At 43.0% G+C, this 23582-nt stretch overlaps 1 protein-coding gene across 4 annotated transcripts in view; it reads right to left on the bottom strand.

Moving 5' to 3' along the window:
- Positions 1 to 21155, bottom strand: part of LOC134943360 (uncharacterized) — a 110146-nt gene extending 88991 nt beyond the window's left edge. The window contains exons 1-2 of one of the 4 annotated variants that reach the window (XM_063932248.1): positions 20980 to 21155; positions 15058 to 15212 (exon numbers count right to left, since the gene is read on the bottom strand). The gene's annotated coding sequence lies outside the window, so the exon portion shown is untranslated. The remainder of the gene's footprint in view (positions 1 to 15057; positions 15213 to 20979) is intronic. The other 3 variants (XM_063932249.1, XM_063932250.1, XM_063932251.1) reach the window with 3 other exon arrangements.
- Between the last annotated feature and the right edge of the window lie 2427 nt (positions 21156 to 23582).

Here is a 23582-nt window from a genome sequence, read left to right as displayed (position 1 = left end):
CTAACCCTCCCTCCCGCAGCCCAACCCTCCCCCTGCAGCCTAACCCTAACCTCCCCGGGATACTTATGTTCGGGATCCTGGCTGTCGGGGTGTCGGCATCAGCATTCTAACAGGTGTCGGTATTCCGGCGTCGCCATTCTGACTGTACAGTAGTAAGGCTGCTGGTGAATAAGGAGAGAAAAAGGTCCATTCGAGTAGGTGGTTGGTGTATACTGTATGCTTCTATTCTACTTTAGCCAAAACTTGATGTTCTGAGGGAGCCAAGACCACCCTGTGACCGGGGTAAATGTAACTTGGAAAAAGCGATCCTTGGTTTTTCCCCTGCCATAAACTACTGTATACTACTGTATACAGTAGTTTGTCATAAGCCTTATGGTCTTTCTTAGAAAGAGTGATGGGTAACATCTGAATGTTACAGATGTAACCCCCTCATGGTTGCTGTGATAAGTATACAAGCATCGCGGCAATGACACAGTGCACCTGGGTGTAAATAGTCACACCCGCAATCGCACAATACAAAAACTATGGATCGCACATGAATAGTCGCAGGTGCGATTAGCTTGGCTGCATCTATACAGTATAAGAGATTTTAGGAAAAGTCACATTTTTCAGTAAGACTACTAGAGATGAGCGCCTGAAATTTTTCGGGTTTTGTGTTTTGGTTTTGGGTTCGGTTCCGCGGCCGTGTTTTGGGTTCGAACGCGTTTTGGCAAAACCTCACCGAATTTTTTTTGTCGGATTCGGGTGTGTTTTGGATTCGGGTGTTTTTTTCAAAAAACACTAAAAAACAGCTTAAATCATAGAATTTGGGGGTCATTTTGATCCCAAAGTATTATTAACCTCAAAAACCATAATTTACACTCATTTTCAGTCTATTCTGAATACCTCACACCTCACAATATTATTTTTAGTCCTAAAATTTGCACCGAGGTCGCTGTGTGAGTAAGATAAGCGACCCTAGTGGCCGACACAAACACCGGGCCCATCTAGGAGTGGCACTGCAGTGTCACGCAGGATGTCCCTTCCAAAAAACCCTCCCCAAACAGCACATGACGCAAAGAAAAAAAGAGGCGCAATGAGGTAGCTGTGTGAGTAAGATTAGCGACCCTAGTGGCCGACACAAACACCGGGCCCATCTAGGAGTGGCACTGCAGTGTCACGCAGGATGGCCCTTCCAAAAAACCCTCCCCAAACAGCACATGACGCAAAGAAAAAAAGAGGCGCAATGAGGTAGCTGACTGTGTGAGTAAGATTAGCGACCCTAGTGGCCGACACAAACACCGGGCACATCTAGGAGTGGCACTGCAGTGTCACGCAGGATGTCCCTTCCAAAAAACCCTCCCCAAACAGCACATGACGCAAAGAAAAAAAGAGGCGCAATGAGGTAGCTGTGTGAGTAAGATTAGCGACCCTAGTGGCCGACACAAACACCGGGCCCATCTAGGAGTGGCACTGCAGTGTCACGCAGGGTGTCCCTTCCAAAAAACCCACCCCAATCAGCACATGATGCAAAGAAAAAGAAAAGAAAAAAGAGGTGCAAGATGGAATTATCCTTGGGCCCTCCCACCCACCCTTATGTTGTATAAACAAAACAGGACATGCACACTTTAACCAACCCATCATTTCAGTGACAGGGTCTGCCACACGACTGTGACTGATATGACGGGTTGGTTTGGACCCCCCCCAAAAAAGAAGCAATTAATCTCTCCTTGCACAAACTGGCTCTACAGAGGCAAGATGTCCACCTCATCTTCACCCTCCGATATATCACCGTGTACATCCCCCTCCTCACAGATTATCAATTCGTCCCCACTGGAATCCACCATCTCAGCTCCCTGTGTACTTTGTGGAGGCAATTGCTGCTGGTCAATGTCTCCGCGGAGGAATTGATTATAATTCATTTTAATGAACATCATCTTCTCCACATTTTCTGGATGTAACCTCGTACGCCGATTGCTGACAAGGTGAGCGGCGGCACTAAACACTCTTTCGGAGTACACACTTGTGGGAGGGCAACTTAGGTAGAATAAAGCCAGTTTGTGCAAGGGCCTCCAAATTGCCTCTTTTTCCTGCCAGTATAAGTACGGACTGTGTGACGTGCCTACTTGGATGCGGTCACTCATATAATCCTCCACCATTCTATCAATGTTGAGAGAATCATATGCAGTGACAGTAGACGACATGTCCGTAATCGTTGTCAGGTCCTTCAGTCCGGACCAGATGTCAGCATCAGCAGTCGCTCCAGACTGCCCTGCATCACCGCCAGCGGGTGGGCTCGGAATTCTGAGCCTTTTCCTCGCACCCCCAGTTGCGGGAGAATGTGAAGGAGGAGATGTTGACAGGTCGCGTTCCGCTTGACTTGACAATTTTGTCACCAGCAGGTCTTTCAACCCCAGCAGACCTGTGTCTGCCGGAAAGAGAGATCCAAGGTAGGCTTTAAATCTAGGATCGAGCACGGTGGCCAAAATGTAGTGCTCTGATTTCAACAGATTGACCACCCGTGAATCCTTGTTAAGCGAATTAAGGGCTGCATCCACAAGTCCCACATGCCTAGCGGAATCGCTCCGTGTTAGCTCCTCCTTCAATGCCTCCAGCTTCTTCTGCAAAAGCCTGATGAGGGGAATGACCTGACTCAGGCTGGCAGTGTCTGAACTGACTTCACGTGTGGCAAGTTCAAAGGGCATCAGAACCTTGCACAACGTTGAAATCATTCTCCACTGCACTTGAGACAGGTGCATTCCACCTACTATATCGTGCTCAATTGTATAGGCTTGAATGGCCTTTTGCTGCTCCTCCAACCTCTGAAGCATATAGAGGGTTGAATTCCACCTCGTTACCACTTCTTGCTTCAGATGATGGCAGGGCAGGTTCAGTAGTTTTTGGTGGTGCTCCAGTTTTCTGTACGTGGTGCCTGTACGCCGAAAGTGTCCCGCAATTCTTCTGGCCACCGACAGCATCTCTTGCACGGCCCTGTCGTTTTTTAAAAAATTCTGCACCACCAAATTCAAGGTATGTGCAAAACATGGGACGTGCTGGAATTGGCCCAGATTTAATGCACACACAATATTGCTGGCGTTGTCCGATGCCACAAATCCACAGGAGAGTCCAATTGGGGTAAGCCATTCCGCGATGATCTTCCTCAGTTGCCGTAAGAGGTTTTCAGCTGTGTGCGTATTCTGGAAAGCGGTGATACAAAGCGTAGCCTGCCTAGGAAAGAGTTGGCGTTTGCGAGATGCTGCTACTGGTGCCGCCGCTGCTGTTCTTGCGGCGGGAGTCCATACATCTACCCAGTGGGCTGTCACAGTCATATAGTCCTGACCCTGCCCTGCTCCACTTGTCCACATGTCCGTGGTTAAGTGGACATTGGGTACAGCTGCATTTTTTAGGACACTGGTGACTCTTTTTCTGAGGTCTGTGTACATTTTCGGTATCGCCTGCCTAGAGAAATGGAACCTAGATGGTATTTGGTACCGGGGACACAGTACCTCCAACAAGTCTCTAGTTGGCTCTGCAGTAATGATGGATACCGGAACCACGTTTCTCACCACCCAGGATGCCAAGGCCTCAGTTATCCGCTTTGCAGTAGGATGACTGCTGTGATATTTCATCTTCCTCGCAAAGGACTGTTGAACAGTCAATTGCTTACTGGAAGTAGTACAAGTGGGCTTACGACTTCCCCTCTGGGATGACCATCGACTCCCAGCGGCAACAACAGCAGCGCCAGCAGCAGTAGGCGTTACACGCAAGGATGCATCGGAGGAATCCCAGGCAGGAGAGGACTCGTCAGACTTGCCAGTGACATGGCCTGCAGGACTATTGGCATTCCTGGGGAAGGAGGAAATTGACACTGAGGGAGTTGGTGGGGTGGTTTGCGTGAGCTTGGTTACAAGAGGAAGGGATTTACTGGTCAGTGGACTGCTTCCGCTGTCACCCAAAGTTTTTGAACTTGTCACTGACTTATTATGAATGCGCTGCAGGTGACGTATAAGGGAGGATGTTCCGAGGTGGTTAACGTCCTTACCCCTACTTATTACAGCTTGACAAAGGGAACACACGGCTTGACACCTGTTGTCCGCATTTGTGGTGAAATACCTCCACACCGAAGAGCTGATTTTTTTGGTATTTTCACCTGGCATGTCAACGGCCATATTCCTCCCACGGACAACAGGTGTCTCCCCGGGTGCCTGACTTAAACAAACCACCTCACCATCAGAATCCTCCTGGTCAATTTCCTCCCCAGCGCCAGCAACACCCATATCCTCCTCATCCTGGTGTACTTCAACACTGACATCTTCAATCTGACTATCAGGAACTGGACTGCGGGTGCTCCTTCCAGCACTTGCAGGGGGCATGCAAATAGTGGAAGGCGCATGCTCTTCACGTCCAGTGTTGGGAAGGTCAGGCATCGCAAACGACACAATTGGACTCTCCTTGTGGATTTGGGATTTCAAAGAACGCACAGTTCTTTGCGGTGCTTTTGCCAGCTTGAGTCTTTTCAGTTTTCTAGCGAGAGGCTGAGTGCTTCCATCCTCATGTGAAGCTGAACCACTAGCCATGAACATAGGCCAGGGCCTCAGCCGTTCCTTGCCACTCCGTGTGGTAAATGGCATATTGGCAAGTTTACGCTTCTCCTCCGACAATTTTATTTTAGGTTTTGGAGTCCTTTTTTTTCTGATATTTGGTGTTTTGGATTTGACATGCTCTGTACTATGACATTGGGCATCGGCCTTGGCAGACGACGTTGCTGGCATTTCATCGTCTCGGCCATGACTAGTGGCAGCAGCTTCAGCACGAGGTGGAAGTGGATCTTGATCTTTCCCTAATTTTGGAACCTCAACTTTTTTGTTCTCCATATTTTATAGGCAGAACTAAAAGGCACCTCAGGTAAACAATGGAGATGGATGGATTGGATACTAGTATACAATTATGGACGGACTGCCACGGTTAGGTGGTATAAAAAAACCACGGTTAGGTGGTATATATTATAATAATAATACAATTATGGATGGACGGACTGCCTGCCGACTGCCGACACAGAGGTAGCCACAGCCATGAACTACCGCACTGTACACTGGTTGATAAAGAGATAGTAGTATACTCGTAACAATTAGGATGACACTATGACGGTATAAAGAATGAAAAAAAAACCACGGTTAGGTGGTAGGTATATAATAATAAATAATACAATTCTGGTCGGACGGACTGCCTGCCGTGTGCCGACACAGAGGTAGCCACAGCCGTGAACTACCGCACTGTACACTGGTTGATAAAGAGATAGTAGTATACTCGTAACAATTAGGATGACACTATGACGGTATAAAGAATGAAAAAAAAAACCACGGTTAGGTGGTAGGTATATAATAATAAATAATACAATTCTGGTCGGACGGACTGCCTGCCGTGTGCCGACACAGAGGTAGCCACAGCCGTGAACTACCGCACTGTACACTGGTTGATAAAGAGATAGTAGTATACTCGTAACAATTAGGATGACACTATGACGGTATAAAGAATGAAAAAAAAACCACGGTTAGGTGGTAGGTATATAATAATAAATAATACAATTCTGGTCGGACGGACTGCCTGCCGTGTGCCGACACAGAGGTAGCCACAGCCGTGAACTACCGCACTGTACACTGGTTGATAAAGAGATAGTAGTATACTCGTAACAATTAGGATGACACTATGACGGTATAAAGAATGAAAAAAAAACCACGGTTAGGTGGTAGGTATATAATAATAAATAATACAATTCTGGTCGGACGGACTGCCTGCCGTGTGCCGACACAGAGGTAGCCACAGCCGTGAACTACCGCACTGTACACTGGTTGATAAAGAGATAGTAGTATACTCGTAACAATTAGGATGACACTATGACGGTATAAAGAATGAAAAAAAAAACCACGGTTAGGTGGTAGGTATATAATAATAAATAATACAATTCTGGTCGGACGGACTGCCTGCCGTGTGCCGACACAGAGGTAGCCACAGCCGTGAACTACCGCACTGTACACTGGTTGATAAAGAGATAGTAGTATACTCGTAACAATTAGGATGACACTATGACGGTATAAAGAATGAAAAAAAAAACCACGGTTAGGTGGTAGGTATATAATAATAAATAATACAATTCTGGTCGGACGGACTGCCTGCCGTGTGCCGACACAGAGGTAGCCACAGCCGTGAACTACCGCACTGTACACTGGTTGATAAAGAGATAGTAGTATACTCGTAACAATTAGGATGACACTATGACGGTATAAAGAATGAAAAAAAAACTACGGTTAGGTGGTAGGTATATAATAATAAATAATACAATTCTGGTCGGACGGACTGCCTGCCGTGTGCCGACACAGAGGTAGCCACAGCCGTGAACTACCGCACTGTACACTGGTTGATAAAGAGATAGTAGTATACTCGTAACAATTAGGATGACACTATGACGGTATAAAGAATGAAAAAAAAACCACGGTTAGGTGGTAGGTATATAATAATAAATAATACAATTCTGGTCGGACGGACTGCCTGCCGTGTGCCGACACAGAGGTAGCCACAGCCGTGAACTACCGCACTGTACTGTGTCTGCTGCTAATATAGACTGGTTGATATTTAAAGAGATATTAGTAGTATACAACAATACTATACTGGTGGTCAGGCACTGGTCACCACTCCTGCAGCAAAAGTGTGCACTGTTAATTAATATAATTGTACTCCTGGCTCCTGCTAACAACCTGCAGTGCTCCCCAGTCTCCCCCACAATTAATTATAAGCTTTTAATTTATACATTGATGACTGTGCAGCACACTGGGCTGAGCTGAGTGCACACAGACTGAGTCACACTGTGTGACTGACTGTGCTGTGTATCGTTTTTTTTTTCAGGCAGAGAACGGATATAGCAGAGAGAAGTGAACGGATATATTATATTAAATAAAAGTTAACTAGCAACTGCACTGGTCACTGACTGTGGTAAACTAACTCTGTCTGCGACTCTGCACAATCTCTCTCTCTCTATCTAATCTATCTCTATTCTAATGGAGAGGACGCCAGACACGTCCTCTCCCTATCAATCTCAATGCACGAGTGAAAATGGCGGCGACGCGCGGCTCCTTATATAGAATCCGAGTCTCGCGATAGAATCCGAGCCTCGCGAGAATCCGACAGCGTCATGATGACGTTCGGGCGCGCTCGGGTTAACCGAGCAAGGCGGGAAGATCCGAGTCGCTCGGACCCGTGAAAAAAAACATGAAGTTCGGGCGGGTTCGGATTCCGAGGAACCGAACCCGCTCATCTCTAAAGACTACCCATCCCAATAGAGATTAGGGTAAATGTGTCCAGATATCTAAAAATTTGCCAATTTTTTTTTATTTTATTTTTAAAATAGGAAGAAAATGTAAATTATAAGGTTTTTAAGAACAGAGGGAATATTAATACCAAGGAATTTAAGAGATTAAGGAGATATTTTAAAAAGCAGAGATATAAGAGGGTTATTGTGAAGAGTGTTATGGTCAGACAGAGATATCACTTCAGACTTATCAAAGATAACCCTATATCCTGCAAAGGAACCAAATATTGTAGAGCAATTAAATCAACAATAGAAGGAAGCGATATTTCAGTTTTAGAGACATTCAGCATCATGTCATCCGCAAAGAGTGCTAATTTGCTCTCAAATGAGCCTACAGTTATGCCAGTAAATATATAGTCTCTATGTAAAGCAATGGCTAAAGGCTCCAGGGCCCCTAGATATTATAAATATGTCAGTCGCTGCATATGGCTTCCACTGACTATTTGAGCTCCTGTGTAAAGGGCGTGTAGAATATGAAGAAATTCCTCCGGCAAACCAAACCTCTACAATTACTCAAATAAATGGTTCCATGTTACGAGATCAAATACTTTTTCAGAGTCTTGGGATAAAGTCATGATGAGATCAGACATGCCAGAGGAAGTCACAGATTGATGAATACGTAAGATCTTAAAATTAGCAACTGAATCGTATTGCCAGATAAATCTGGTTTGATGTCTCAACAACATCAGGTAGGATATACGGGATGCGGTCACTTGACCGGTGGTCAGGATGCTGTCACCTGGATTGCGAACGCTGAAAATGCTGACGATTGGCATGCCGACACACAGGGTCTTTTCCCACTTGTGGGTGTCCATGACACCCATAGAGTTGGGATAGAACCTGTGGCTTGTGCAGCGATCCACCAAGCCCGCTGTGTGGCAAGTGCAGCGAGCATGCAAGGGATTCTGTGCATCAGACCCCCCCCCCAGTATTCTAGCAGCCAGAACACCGGGGTCGGTATGCTCACCTCCGGGATCCCTACCGCCGGCAAAACAATCCCAACGCGAATATACAAAACAATCCCAACGCGAATATACATCAAACATTCTGTTAAAATATTTGTGAGTAATTTATAATATACATTAAGTAGTGAGATGGGTCTGTAGGCAAAGTCAGCTTTACCATTTGGCAGCTCTATGGCGTCAGGATCTTCGGGGGAGCCCAAAATTAAGAATGTTTTCTGAAAGGTTCATCCTTGTTGTACTAATGCAAGTAGTGGCTGTGGAAGCTGTAATTCACACTCCATTTCAAAGGCTAGGTAGTGGGTATTGGTGGTAGTTGGGGGCAGTAGGCTGAAGTTTTGCCTAGGATGCTGAGAATCCTTGCACCGGCCCTGTCTGTAGGAGTCTGAAAGTTCTGGGTGGCAATAAGTTTAAAACAGCAGGAGTGAGTCAAATGGAGTTGACTGAAGGAGAAGTTAGAGGTTCTTCAATCTTAGGGCCTGATTCATATTTGTACATCAACCTGATGGTTTAAATACAAACACGATAGTATGGGGAGTGTGGGAGGCTCCCAGCACCATTCTTCAAAATGGGGTCAAGTCACTCCATTTTGAGGGCATGACATATCCAGGGTCTGCGTCATCAGAGGCATACTTCCTGAACCTGGGTGTCTGGATCCGATGGCCAACCTAAGTAAACTGATGGTCGAGATGGTTGAGATGGTGATATGAGTCTGCGTGTCCAGACGCAACTCTTGGATCCTCGCAAATGCATGCAGAAGGTGTCTATCTTCAACAGACACTTCCTGCTGCCTTTGCATTTTAATTTGTCAATATTGCACAGCCTCTTTTATGCAGCTGTGCAATACCTTACAAATATGATTCAGACCCTTAGTGTTACAGAGCACAGCGCGCGGCTCCGGCATCTGGTTGCTAGGCGACCAGACACTGCCCGAACTTCCGCTCTCCTTGCCCGCCAGCTCCCTAGCAACCAGGGACGCTGGCAGCAGGAGGGCTGTGGATGTGCAGCGGGTCAGCTGCACCTAGTTGTTCATTAGGAGGGGGCTGGTCTGTGCTGGGGCTGTGATTGGTAGGGGAGCCCTTTATTTTCCCACTCTGCTCATTTCTCTGTGCTGGTCATAGATCCAGGTTGCTGTGGAAGCCCTCATCACAGTGTTCCAAGTTTCCATTTCAGTTCATTCAGCACCTTTGGTCAGAGTCTGCTCCATTCTCCATCCCAATATTTCCAGCCTTGTTTACGAATTTAGTTAGGCATTAGTTATCCGCCATTATCTTATTCTTCCCAGTCCTGAGGTTATTGCCAGTTAGGGATATTATTTGTGTTAACCTTCTTTAGTTTTATCTCCCCTAGACCTGTCGGTCCCAACTGTCCACTGTATGTCAGTCTCAGTTATCTAGCCATAGTTTGCCTTCCCTTCTCCCTATTAGTTCCATTCTCCCACTTAGTCATCTTAGGGTACCTGTTCCAGCCGGCTCTGATTCAGGTCACTTTGGGGTTGAGCTCATACTACCGCCAGTGGCATAAGTCTTGGTGGGCATCCCAGTACCGGTAGACGCATAAAGGCGCCTCCTATAGGCAAGAAGATATGCTGTGCGCTGTTTTATGAGTCTCAACCTTGGGTATACAGGGGTCATTGCCTGAAGACCATCAAGTGACAAAACACTAAGCGAAGATCACCAGTGTCACCACACAGTTGGCCCAAAGAACATCAAAGTGACGGAACTCCTACCAAGATCACCAGCCTCTTCGTAACACTTAGCTGTAAATACTACCATATTTTACAGGCTAACGATGCGTGCCCCAAAGCCTTACCCATTGAGAGAGACTTAGGAGGGAATTCAGTTAGCCGTGGTAATTTACTGCATATCAATTGATTCCCCGGGGCTATTCAATTAGCCCCACACTGGCAGCACTTATCAGGGATTTTTTTTCTGCATCTGAACAGAGGTGAAAAAAAATCCCCTATAATTAGCGTGTTAACAGGTGCCGCAACCCTGTTAACACATGAATCCATGAACCCATGTTAATGCACAAGTTAACTAATGTTACACAAGGTGCTCAAGTAAAAAAATTAGGTGCAATTGAATAGAAATAAGCATTAAAGCCCAAGGCTACCTCCCTATTTCACTCATGGTATTTAAACATGGGTAATTGAATTCCCCCCTTAATGACTTTATTATTATTATTATTATTATTATTATTATTATTATCCTTTATTTATATGTTGCCACAATGGTTCTGCAGCGCCCAATTACAGAGTACATATGCACATAATCAAAACAGAAAAACAGTGACTTACAGTTGAAGACAATATAGGACAAGTACAGGGTAACTAAACATAACTACATCAGTAGACAATACTGAGATAAGTATCAAGGTGGCCAAAAACTGCAGGATTTGGGCAGTTGAGGATTATTACAGTAAGAAAAGGATAAGCACATTAGGGAAGAGGGCCCTACTCATGAGAGCTTACATTCTAAAGGGTAGGGGCAGACAGCCAGGGGTGACACAGATGGGGTAGACTGAGCGTGGGACAGAGGGTTAGGATGAGATTTGGCTGGGTTTGGTAAAGAAGTGGGTCTTAAGAGCCCGTTTAAAGTTCTGTAGAGAGGTGGAGAGGCTGAGGGGAAAAGATAGGAAGTTCAGTGCAGATAATGGGTGCAATGAGTGCCTCTGTCTGGTCTGTTGATATTTGGGGAAGTGTAATATGCTTTAAAAATGTTGATTTATTCTCAGTGTTCAATGAATCCTGGCAATACAATGTTTCATAGAAAAGGTTGAATACCTCCAATACCTCTTTCCTGATGGTAACCCTTGTTCCAGCTGATGTTTTGAGAGCTGTAACAATTGTAGAACTTCTCTCACTATGGAGAAGAGTGGAAAGTAATTTTCCAGACTTATTACCTAACTTGTAAAATCTATAGTTACTACATGCTGTATGTTTTCGGCAGTTTGGGTAAAAGCATCAAATTGAGCTTTACGTTGGAGATAAACTGATTTAAGGTGAGGGGAGGAAGGGGAGGATTTATATGCCTGGTATACTACTGTAAGGGCCTCTGAAGATGGCTTGTACAACTCTGAAAGTCTTTTGTTATGCTGTTTCACAAAGGAGAACATTTCACCCCAGAGAACAGATTTGGAGGTTTGCCAAAAAAGCAGTGGATCAGTAATATGCTCCTGGTTGGTGAACACAAAGTCATCTCAAGTGGACACCAACATATTATGAAATTGACGAGAATCAGATAAATTTGTTGGAAAGAGACACATTTTATAGGAACTTTGTGAAAATTTGAGGGGTAATGTGACCCATATACTGTAAGTGCATGATCTGATAAAGTAATAGATTTAATATGGGCATTGCTCACACTAGGGAGAATTGAATCGGATACCTGTAAATAAGCAGAAAGATAAGTATATTGTTTTTCAATGGGATGTAGCACCCTCCATGTATTCGCTAAACGCAATTGTTGTGATATAAAAGGGGTTTATATAGGATATGAATGGAAGAGAGTATGTGAAGAAGATTGTCTATCCATGGTTGAGGAAGCTAAAATGTTGAAGTCACCCCCAACTATTAAATGAGAATCTGCATGTGTAATTTTTTAGTCTTGGGAAAGCTATATGGTTTTTGTTTCAGAACCACACCAGTGACATATTAGAAATAGATTTTATGCCACAACATGGTATGTTGTGCAGATGACTCCCCCATAGTGCTAACATCTTAATCATCAGCATACTGTAATGGTCCCTGTATATCTTGACATTGTATCTTGTTTAAGCATTAAATACTTGGTGTTATAACTTTGTTACTTATATGTATTAATGATTATGCATCTATCACAATGTATATACTTCCGTGTCCTTCGCTCTTTTGGCCCAGTGTTTGTTTTGACTCATCTGTATTTTGTACAACAATAAATAAATGAATATATATATATATATATATATATATGTAGATGGCAGTAGAGGCGGCACTCTCTGGTCTTGTAACCACAAACAGACACTGTACCACCACGTACTGTACGTGGTGGTACAGTGTCTGTTTGTGGTTACAAGTCCAGAGAGTGCCGCCTCTACTGCCATCTACATTAATACCTGTTGAGGAGGGCACCGTGGCTGTTGCTGTTTGTTGCTTTGAGTGCCGGGGACTGTTGCATTATATATATATATATATATATATATATATATATATATATATATTTATATATATATAGCTTGCAAATGAACGGGCGGCACTCTCCAGGCTTTTTCAAATTTCCATAGCGTCCTTTATTCCATAAAGGACGCTATGGAAATTTGAAAAAGCTTGGAGCATGCCGCCCGTTCATTTGCAAGCTATTACAGGGTCACAGACCCAGGGAGGGCACCAGAGCAAGAAACTTTATGAGACCTCATTGATACTGAGTGCCGGATCAGCCCGTGTATATATATATATATATATATATATATATTAGAGATGAGCGGGTTCGTTTCCTCGGGATCCGAACCCCCCTGAACTTCACCTATTTTACACGGGTCCGAAGCAGCCTCGGATCTTCCCGCCTTGCTCGGTTAACCAGAACGCGCCCGAACGTCATCATCCCGCTGTCGGATTCTCGCGAGATTCGTATTCCATATAAGGAGCCGCGCATCGCCGTCATTTTCATTCGTGCATTGGAGATTAAACTGAGAGGACATGGCAGCGTTCTCTCCCTGAAAAGCTCCGTAATCTGTGCTCAGTGTACTGCAAATATCTGTGCTCAGTGTGCTGCAAATAATCTGTGCTCAGTGTGCTGAAAATATCTACGTTTTCTGCCTGAAAACGCTCCATATCTGTGCTCCGTGTGCTGCAAATATCTGATCAGTGTGCTGCAGTGTGGGGACTGGGGACCTCCAGTATATAATAATTATAGTAGTACAGTACAGTAGGTCATTGCTGTATCTTGCAGCTCTGTGTCACTGCAAGTATCCATTCCATATCTGTGCAACATTTTTGTGAGCAGTATATATAGTATTACAGTGCAGCATTTTGGTGACTAACAGTATATAGTTGTACAGTAGGCCATTGCTGTATCTTGCAGCTCTGTGTCACTGCAAGTATCCATTCCATATCTGTGCTGAATTTTTGTGAACAGTATATATAGTATTACAGTGCAGCATTTTGGTGACTAACAGTATATAGTTGTACAGTAGGCCATTTCTGTATCTTGCAGCTCTGTGTCACTGCAAGTATCCATTCCATATCTGTGTGGCATTTTTGTGAGCAGTATATATAGTATTACAGTGCAGCATTTTGATGACCAACAGTATATAAGCACATGAGGGAAGGGTGCCCTGCTCGTGAGAGTTTACAATCTAAAGGGGAGGGGTAGACAGACATGGGTGACACAGATGGGGTACATAGAGAACGTGGAACAGAGGGTTAGGAATCAGGATGAGATTTGGCTGGGTTTGGTGAAGAAGTGGACCCCCAGAAGGCACAAGTCAATACTTAACATTGCAACATTTTACTGAGCTATGCAGGAGAAAATTAAAAATAGGGGAAAATAAAAATAAAAAAAAAGAATCGATAACTTCTACCGCTTTGAAAAAGGTCAATGGAAGCTGAAATAATGGACAACTACCTCATGGAAGCCAGATACAGTACACCAAACAGTACATAGCAGAGTTAGGAATGAGTGCTTATGAAATACAGTAACATTTTGTCATAATATTTCAGAAACTGCATGGCTGGTCTCTTGCACTCTTTTGCTCTAATACACCACCTGCTTTAGGATTTATATTCAAAAACATTATGTCTCCATAATCCCCAAAATGTCAGTCTTCTTGGAAAGTGGTTTGTTCCTTTGTAAGGGAAAGAGAACAAACGTTCTCAAACACCGGTTTCTCAATTCCAATAATACCATTGATTAGAACGAATAATTCCAGTGATTTTGTCATTTTCTTCCAGTGATTTGGACCAATAATACCATTGATTAGAACGAATAATTCCAGTGATTTTGTCATTTTCTTCCAGTGATTTGGACCAATAATACCATTGATTAGAACGAATAATTCCAGTGATTTTGTCATTTTCTTCCAGTGATTAGGACCAATAATACCATTGATTAGAACAAATAATTCCTGTGATATTGAGGTGTTTGTGTCGCTTAGCTTAGCCGTCCAGTGACCACAGTGCACCTCTTTTTCTCTTTTCTTTGCATGATGTGCTGTTTGGGGCCAATTTTTTTAAGTGCCATCCTGTCTGACACTGCAGTGCCACTCCTAGATGGGCCAGGTGTTTGTGCCGCCCTCTTGGGTCTCTTTGCTTAGTCATCCAGCGACCTCGGTGCAAATTTTAGGACTAAAAATAGTATTGTGAGGTGTTCAGAATAGACTGGAAATGAGTGGAAATTGTGGTTATTGAGGTTAATAATACTATAGGATCAAAATGACCCCCAAATTCTATGATTTAAGCTGTTTTTGAGAGGTTTTTGAAAAAAAAAACACCCGAATCCAAAACACACCCGAATCCGACAAAAAAATTTCAGGGAGGTTTGGCCAAAACGCGTCCGAATCCAAAACACGGCCGCGGAACCGAATCCAAAACCAAAACACAAAACCCGAAAAATGTCCGGTGCACATCTCTAATAAATATATATATATAGAACAGAGTGAGGTGCGGCACTCACAGCAGGATGAAAGAAACACAACTAGACAGTGGATCAATATTGACGTTTTAATTCATGAGAATTTTTCATCAGGATGCATGAAAATACAAACAGGTACACTCACCTTATATCCCCTACCACTTGCGCCATACAGCGTGCACTGGCCATCTTCTGCCTCCCGGCCGTGGCCAGCGCTAATGAAGTCATCGCGCAGGAGACGCGATACACGTCAAAACAAACCATCACCATAGGAACCCAGTGTGTACAACAACACAGACGCTAAGAGACAGAGAAATATGGAGAGACAGTGAAGCGATAAAAAACTAGGTAATACATATGAGAACAATGAAGCATAAAGTCCACAGAACATTAGAACAAGTCCACTAATCGCTAAAGCAGACTGATAACTGTAGTATATTAAAGAAAAAAAATTAAGAAAAGAAAGAAGAAAACAGAGGCAGAGTTTAGACAGAGCAAGATAGCGGCATCATATCATTTAGGCCCGTGGGGCTTACTGTATCCAGACGTTGAATCCACCTTGCTTCACATCTTAATTGTGCAGCTCAGCAATCCCCGCCACATAATGAAGGGGCAATATGGTTTATCATGCGATATTTTATACTTGCTAGATTGTGTCTAGCTTCTAGGAAGTGGCGGGCTAATGGTTGCTCACCACTTCCATTAGCAAGAGCTGATCTTATGGCTGAGCGGTAGGCAGTCATACGTTCTTTAAATGTTCTGTTCATTTTTCCCACATACAGTATGATAGACCACAGGGGCAGATTATCTGGTAGACTATGTAAGTAGATTCACAGGTCAGATGATGCTTAATTGAAAACCTGGTCCCAAGCCTTGGATGGAAGAAGGAATCTCTAGCGATCAAAAATTGACAGGTGGTGCAAGAACACTTAAAGCATCCAGGTTTCTTATATGACAAGAAACTACTAGCGGTAGGAATATTTCCTCTGTTGGAGATATCAGTTTTAACTAATATGTCTCGAAAATTGCGAGCCCACTTGTAACATAGCATAATATCTACATCTTTCAAAGGCAAATCAGGATCGGATTGTACTATATTCCAGTTCTTTTTAGAAATGCTGTTAATATGATCGGAAAGTGTATTAAACTGATTCACCCAAGGTATTCTTGATCTGGAATAATGATGCACCTTTTTGTTTAGCAGAATGGTTCTATCCATAGAAAACACTTTGTCCCTGGAAGTCAAAAGATTTTTCAAGTTATACCCTCGACAAAGGAATTTAGTGATAAATTCATCAATCTGAAGGGAAGCTGTAAATGTAATAGGGTCTCTATTAGTTCTCATAATCCTTATCATCTGGGAATATGGTAACCCATATTTAAGGCTTTTAGGATGACAACTTCTCCAATGAAGAAAGGTGTTACGATCCGTACTCTTGGTGAATACCATGGTGGTAATTGCTGAAATGGCAACGGTAATCTTAACATCCAGGAAGTCAATGGTTCTTTGATAGAATTTGTATGACAGTTTAACAGGACTCAATGAAGAGTTGTGTTTTTCTAGTAAGTCGATGAGTAAATCTTGAGGGCCATTCCATAACATAACTAAATCATTAATATATCTTGTGTAAAAGAACACATTGATGGCAATGGCTGGATCATTTAAAAATAAGTCTTGTCCCACATATCCAGGGTTACGGGGCATAGTCACGCACTATGGTTATTATAAAAAGAGGGGTTAATCGGATCGGCAGTCAGCAACTTCAGTCAAAATTTTATACAAAATAATCGTGCATAGGAGACCACAAATAGGTTGACCCCGATGGACAATTGTCTTTTTTCAACCTTAGATACTATGTTACTATGTTACATTGAACATGTAAATATTCGCAAATGTAGGTGCGACCACGGAACCCATCGCACAACCCTTGTTCTGAAGGAAAAATTTACCATCATGCAAGAAAAAATTGTGGGTGAGCGTGAGTTCCAATAGAGATAGCAGGATTTCAATATGAGCCACTGTGAGGGAGCTATGATGATCCAAAAATCTCCAAACAGCGGGAAGCCCCTCCTGATGAGGAATGATCGTATAGAGATTGGATACATCCATGGTAACCAGCCACAAGTTAGATGGAATCTGGACCAGATTTTTGAGCTTATTCAAGAGCATTGTAGTGTCCATCAAAAAATATGGTTGCTCTTGTATAAGGGGCTGTAAGATGGAGTCAAGTAGTACCGCTGTTGGCTGAAACAAGGAACCCCTCGCTGCAATAATGGGGTGGCTGGGTGGTGGATTAATGACCTTATGGCTATTTGGCAGTGTATATAATATAGGTGCCACTGGGAACTCAGGAATGTTAAAAATCTCTTCTGTAATAAAAGCAGCATCTCTTACATGAATCAATACCTCTTTAAGTTCTTTAGTAAACAGTGTTGCTGTGGTTACCCCTCAATTTATTATAAATACCTGGTTCATCAAGTTGTTTTGTGATTTCCAGTTGGCAATCCTGGAGGTCTTGCAGCACTATTGCTCCTACTTTATCAGCAGGACGGATTATGAGACATTCATTATTGGATAGTGATTTGAGTGCGTCTCTGATCTAGTTAGTTTATTGCTATTAGGGCAAGCAGTATCAGCTACATCAGTGACTTCATGATCAAGAATACGGATAAATGTCTTAATGCTGGAATTATTTGATAGAGGCTCAAATGATCATGGCTTCTTAAATTGTTTGAGTTTCTCAGGTCTATCTGTAGGGATCATGCTGGTCCCTGTTGTTGAAAAATTCTTTGAGTTTTAGTTTCCGATGCAGTTGGCTTTTTTCGACCTGCCTCCTTAAAGTATCAAAAGAATTAGTGGGGACAAAAGAAAGTTCCTTTGAAAGGACACTCATTTCACTAACAGAAAGGTCATGACTGGAGAGGTTACAGATTAACTCTTCTTGTTTTTGCGGGCTGCTTTTTTCCACGAGCGGTCACGATTGTACTGGCCCCCTCTCCTGGTGAATCCTCTTTTGGGGTACCTTTGGTACGAGTTACCATCCCTAAAGGGATGGATGGTGCATTATGGCATCTATTAGATGCTTCCCGATCACTAGCAGAGCTACTATCAGCTGATGTAGCCATGTCAAAATCCGTTTTAGGGTACCTACACCTCCAAAAGAATGGACGTTTATGCTCTTCTGTAGTGCCGCCAGATAGACATTTGTAAACCTGATGGTTTTCATAATCTTTTTCTGCTTTCACAATTTTTTCTCTTTTAAATTTGATCAAGTCTCGTTTATAGTTGGTGAGCTGATTATTCAATTTTGCAATCCAGTCACTGACACCATCAGCAGTAAGAATGGGAAGATGGGTGATCTCCAAAGCTGTAATTTTCTGTTTGTGGGACACAACCTCTCTATTAGAATATTCAGTTACTAGAAGCCTCAGGTATATTGGGAAAGAAAAGACAAAATAATTCCTTTTGGGAGCACTCTTAATTACAAAATAATTGCTAACTATAAATCAAAACAATGTATATAATAAGTTATGTAAAGATGGATCATCTAAAATGTAACATTTATTCTGTTCCTGTAAAATATCAACCTTTGATGATTAATTAAGCAATTAAGCATTAATTAAGCATTAATTATCTCAAAAGGTATCTTTAACCAGTGTGTGTCACTTTATAACTTTCTATTACTCTCTCATCTGGCTGACAGCAGTGCTGGTAAGAGCCTCGCCCTTTTCAGCGTACAATTTGCTGTCACAACAGAAAGCAGAAGTGTCCTCTTTCTTTCTTCCCATACTGAAAGTGGAATACTATCTCAATATACAGTGAACCTTATTCCACCATTTTATTGGTTATGGTTCTTTTTTCCAACACTCGCTCATCTGGAAAAGCCTGGGGCTCATTCACCCATTGATACGTAGCAGGCAGAGGCCCTCATTCCGAGTCGTTCGCTCTGTAAATTTCTTCGCATCGCAGCGATTTACCGCTTAGTGCGCATGCACAATGCCCGCACTGCGACTGCGCCAAGTAAATTTGCTATGAAGATAGTATTTTTACTCACAGCTTTTTCATCGCTCAGGCGATCGTAGTGTGATTGACAGGAAATGGGTGTTTCTGGGCGGAAACAGGCCGTTTTATGGGCGTGTGGGAAAAAACGCTACCGTTTCCGGAAAAAACGCGGGAGTGGCTGGAGAAACGGAGGAGTGTCTGGGCGAACGCTGGGTGTGTTTGTGACGTCAAACCAGGAATGACAAGCACTGAACTGATCGCACTGGCAGAGTAAGTCTGAAGCTACTCTGAAACTGCTAAGAAGTTTGTAATCGCAATATTGCGAATACATCGTTCGCAATTTTAAGAAGCTAAGATTCACTCCCAGTAGGCGGCGGCTTAGCATGAGCAAATCTGCTAAAATCGCCTTGCGAGCGAACAACTCGGAATGACCTCCAGAGTACAGACAGCAGAAGTGGGTTTTCTCTTCCTTCATATATCATCTTTATTGTCCAAGGTTAGACTATCCTGAAATTAGCCCGATCTTCAATCTCGGAAGCTGATAGGATAGGCCTGGTCAGTACTCTGATGGGAGACCACTTAGGAATACTGAGTACTGTGGATATCACCAAAATGATCATCTATATTTTCACCTAAAACACTGGTGGAGCAACAAATGTTGCTCACTCACAATCTTAATCTATATTTCACCTTTTTCCTATCTCTTCTTTTGAATTCAAATCAGTCAATAAGATAGAGATTTTAAAGTTTTTTTTACCGCATAGGTCGATATTTTAAAGGAACAGAATAAATGTTACGTTTTAGATCAGAGGTTCTCAAACTCGGTCCTTGGGGGCACACACAGTGCATGTTTTGCAGGTAACCCAGCAGGTGCACAGGTGTATTAATTACTCACTGACACATTTTAAGAGGTCCACAGGTGGAGCTAATTATTTCACTTGTGATTCTGTGAGGAGACCTGCAAAACATGCACTGTGTGGGCCCCCGAGGACCGAGTTTGAGAACCTCTGTTTTAGATGATCCATCATTACATAACTCATTATATACATTGTTTTGATTTATAGTTAGCAATTATTTTGTAATTAAGAGTGCTCCCAAAAAGGAATTCTTTTCTCTTTTCTTTCCCAATATACTTGTAGTTAATCTACAAAAGTCTTTTGGGAGCACCACCAATAATAAAGTGCTGTCTAAAGGTTTAGATATTAGCATTATTCATATTGGTTACATATTGATTTATTTATATATGTGTGGCTTTATAGTGTATTGCTAGTGCGGAACTGACAATTTGTACTGCACTAGAAGCATCAGGTCAGATGAACATTTGTTCAAGATGGAGACCAATTTGCGGCAGAATGCAGGGTCGAATCTGCCAATGGTAGGGCAGTTACGAACCCTGAAACTGCGTGGGCTCTTTTTAGAGCGAAAATAATCACTTAAAGAGATGGCATGTACATTATAGTCTACCTCTTTTTTCTTCAACCGTAAAAGATCTTTATAAATGCAATCTGGAGATGAGGCTACTACTTGTTCAAATAGTTTATCTTTATGTAAAATTACCTCAGCATCAGTTTCAGAGTAGCTGAAATATTCCTGGAAGGGAATTAGCAATGGATTCAATTGTTCAGTATCTTGTACATTTGATTCCACCATAATGTGATAATGAGGGACAAATAGTTCAAACATCACTGTCTTGTAATAAAGACTCTCAATGCAATAGAAACAAACAGTGTTAAAAACAATGGCCCATGATAAAGCACAATGATTCCTGAATATAGGTCCATAAACAAATCCAAATGTTGTAATGTAGTGGTGCCTTAATAAGGTTCGATCCCTGCAAAAGGAATTGTTCCCAGATACAATAGAAAAGGTATTTGGCACCCCCATGAAACTAAAAATAGCTGTGCCCGGTGCCCTCACAAGAAGCGCTAGCAATATGGAACATTGAGGAGCGGCACTCACGGCAGGATGAAAGAAACACAACTAGACTGCGGATCAATATCAACATTTCAATTCAATTCATGAGAATTTTCATCAGGATATATGAAAATACAAACAGGTACTCACCTCACCTTATATCCCCACCACTTGTGTTGTACAGCATGCGCTGGCCATCTTCTGTCTCCGCTGGCATGTCAGGAAGTGCGGGGCTGGGACCTATGTCACGTAACCATGGAAACCCGGGGACCAGGATTGTGCAGTCTCATCACGCGATCTTAGTGTGTTAGAGGCTGTATGCCTGTTCCTGTGGCAACCAGATGCGTTACTATGGAGACGTTTCATCTCCTTTGCAACTTAACGGCAGTTCCGCTTACGAACATCCGGCTGTGCCGGGTTCCCATGGTTACATGACATAGGTCCCGGCCCCGGTAAGTATGCAGGTATAATGGTGTCTCCGTGTATGTTTGTTTGTGTCCATGAGGAAGGTGCACCACGTGCACCGAAACAGCTGTTGACCGGAGCTTATGGTTGACCAGGGCTGGCTATGATGTAGATGTATTCTGCCAGTGAAGCTACGAAGAGTACTATTTCTTGCATCTTTTGACTGGTCATCGCACTTGCACTTCATGTCTATTTGCTGCTGAAAATACTATAAAGTGTTCTTTTCTTTTTTTGCATTTAAGAATTTGGATGTGCTGGTTCTTTATATATATATATATATATATATATATATATATATATATATATATATATACATATATACAGTGGTCATTGGTGTTTCTATACTGGGTGCAGTGTGTGTTTCCAGGGGGGCCCACACCGCACACACTGCACCCATTTCTCCTATACTTACCTTTCCGGAGTCCATCGCTGACCATGTGTGGGCCCCCTCCTCTACCGTAGCCGTCGCGCCGCTGCTAGCGCACTGACGACTAGAGACTCTGGCACAGTGCCAGAGTCTACAGTGCATGCGCAGGACTCCGAAAAAATGGTGCAGCGGCCATTTTTCAGAGTCCTGCGCATGCGCTTTAGACTCTGGCAGAGTCTACAGTGCTCAGAGCGCTAGCATTGGTGCGACGGCTACGGAGTCCGCACACGGGTCCCCTCCTCTCTAGAGACACCCCTGATGGTGGTAATAAAAATCATCTTCAAAGAGAAGTCTGTGGAGTGCCATCTTTTCCTATGGTAATCGGAATTAAGGTATACACAGCATCGGATCGGCATCCCGGCAGCTGCCATATACTGAGCGCCCCTCTACCTCTGTATAGAGAAGGAAAAGTGACCTTATACTCCTTATAGGGCTGATGGTGAACTAGCAGCCGGGAGGAACATCGTTGGCATTGAGGTGATCTACGGACTCCAGATAAGGCTGAATAAGAGAGCTGCAGCCGGGAGGGTAATCATCCAGTTGTGGTGTAATAGGTTTGCTGACTGAGCTACAAACATGCTGTGATATATTACCTGCTGATAATAGCTCCGGACAAAGTTAGACATTATTTTTGCATGGCCATGCATGATTGCTTATTATCAAACTAACTTGGCAGCCAAGCTAACAAAAATCTACTAATTGCATTATCAAGGTAACAGGCTACTACCAATTATAAAGAAAGGAGCTTTCATGTGTATGCTTTATTTGCTACATTGGATATGTGGACTGAATAGCAAGTGTGTTGCCATAATACAAAGTATCACTTAAGGACATTATACAGAGACTTGGTTTGCAGTTATATTACAGTTTTTTAGGTCATTGGCCCTCATTCCGAGTTGTTCGCTCGCAAGCTGCTTTTAGCAGCATTGCACACGCTAAGCCGCTGCCTACTGGGAGTGAATCTTAGCTTATCAAAATTGCGAACGAAAGATTTGCAATATTGCGAAAAGATTTCTCTGTGCAGTTTCTGAGTAGCTCGAGACTTACTCTTCCAGTGCGATCAGTTCAGTGCTTGTCGTTCCTGGTTTGACATCACAAACACACCCAGCATTCGCCCAGACACTCCTCCGTTTCTCCAGCCACTCCCGCGTTTTTCCCAGAAACTGTAGCGTTTTTTCACACACTCCCATAAAACGGCCAGTTTCCGCCCAGAAACACCCACTTCCTTTCAATCACATTACGATCACCAGAACGAAGAAAAAACCTTGCAATGTCGTGAGTAAAATTCCAAACTTCTTAGCAAATTTACTTGGTGCAGTGCGAACATTGTGCATGTGCAATTAGCGGAAAATCGCTGCGATGCGAAGAAAATTATCGAGCGAACAACTCGGAATGACCGCCATTGTCTCTATAGGTGTGTGTAATATATATCTGTTTTACTAAATGTGAGTGAATTTTATTGATACTGTCCGGTATTAACTTCTGTTTTAAGAAATAACAATTTAATAAAATCTACTACAGATTAAATTAGCGCGTTCCTATTGTTTTTCTTTGTTTTGCTGAATATGAGGGGTTTATAAACCAATTACCACTGGGAAAGCAGCAATTTCTTCTGTTCAATTAAGGCCCCATGTTTTTTTTTTGTTTTATCTGCTATATTGACAACAAAAATTGATTATGAAAGATGGGTTGCTCTATAGGCAAAAGCAGAAGTTCAGAGAGCGAGAAGGATACCAACTAGTACTAACTAAGGAATTCAGAGAAATGGTGCTGCAAGCCTTACATGACAAACATGGTCATTTAGGGAGTGAAAAAAACCGCAGGATTGGTAACAGACAGGTTTTATTTGCCTGGAGTAGAA

This window comes from Pseudophryne corroboree, chromosome 7, assembly GCF_028390025.1.
Source record: "Pseudophryne corroboree isolate aPseCor3 chromosome 7, aPseCor3.hap2, whole genome shotgun sequence".
In the NCBI taxonomy this organism is placed as follows: domain Eukaryota; kingdom Metazoa; phylum Chordata; class Amphibia; order Anura; family Myobatrachidae; genus Pseudophryne; species Pseudophryne corroboree.
The sequence above is the reverse complement of the archived record's forward strand: the minus strand, read 5'-3'. Positions and strand labels throughout refer to the sequence as shown.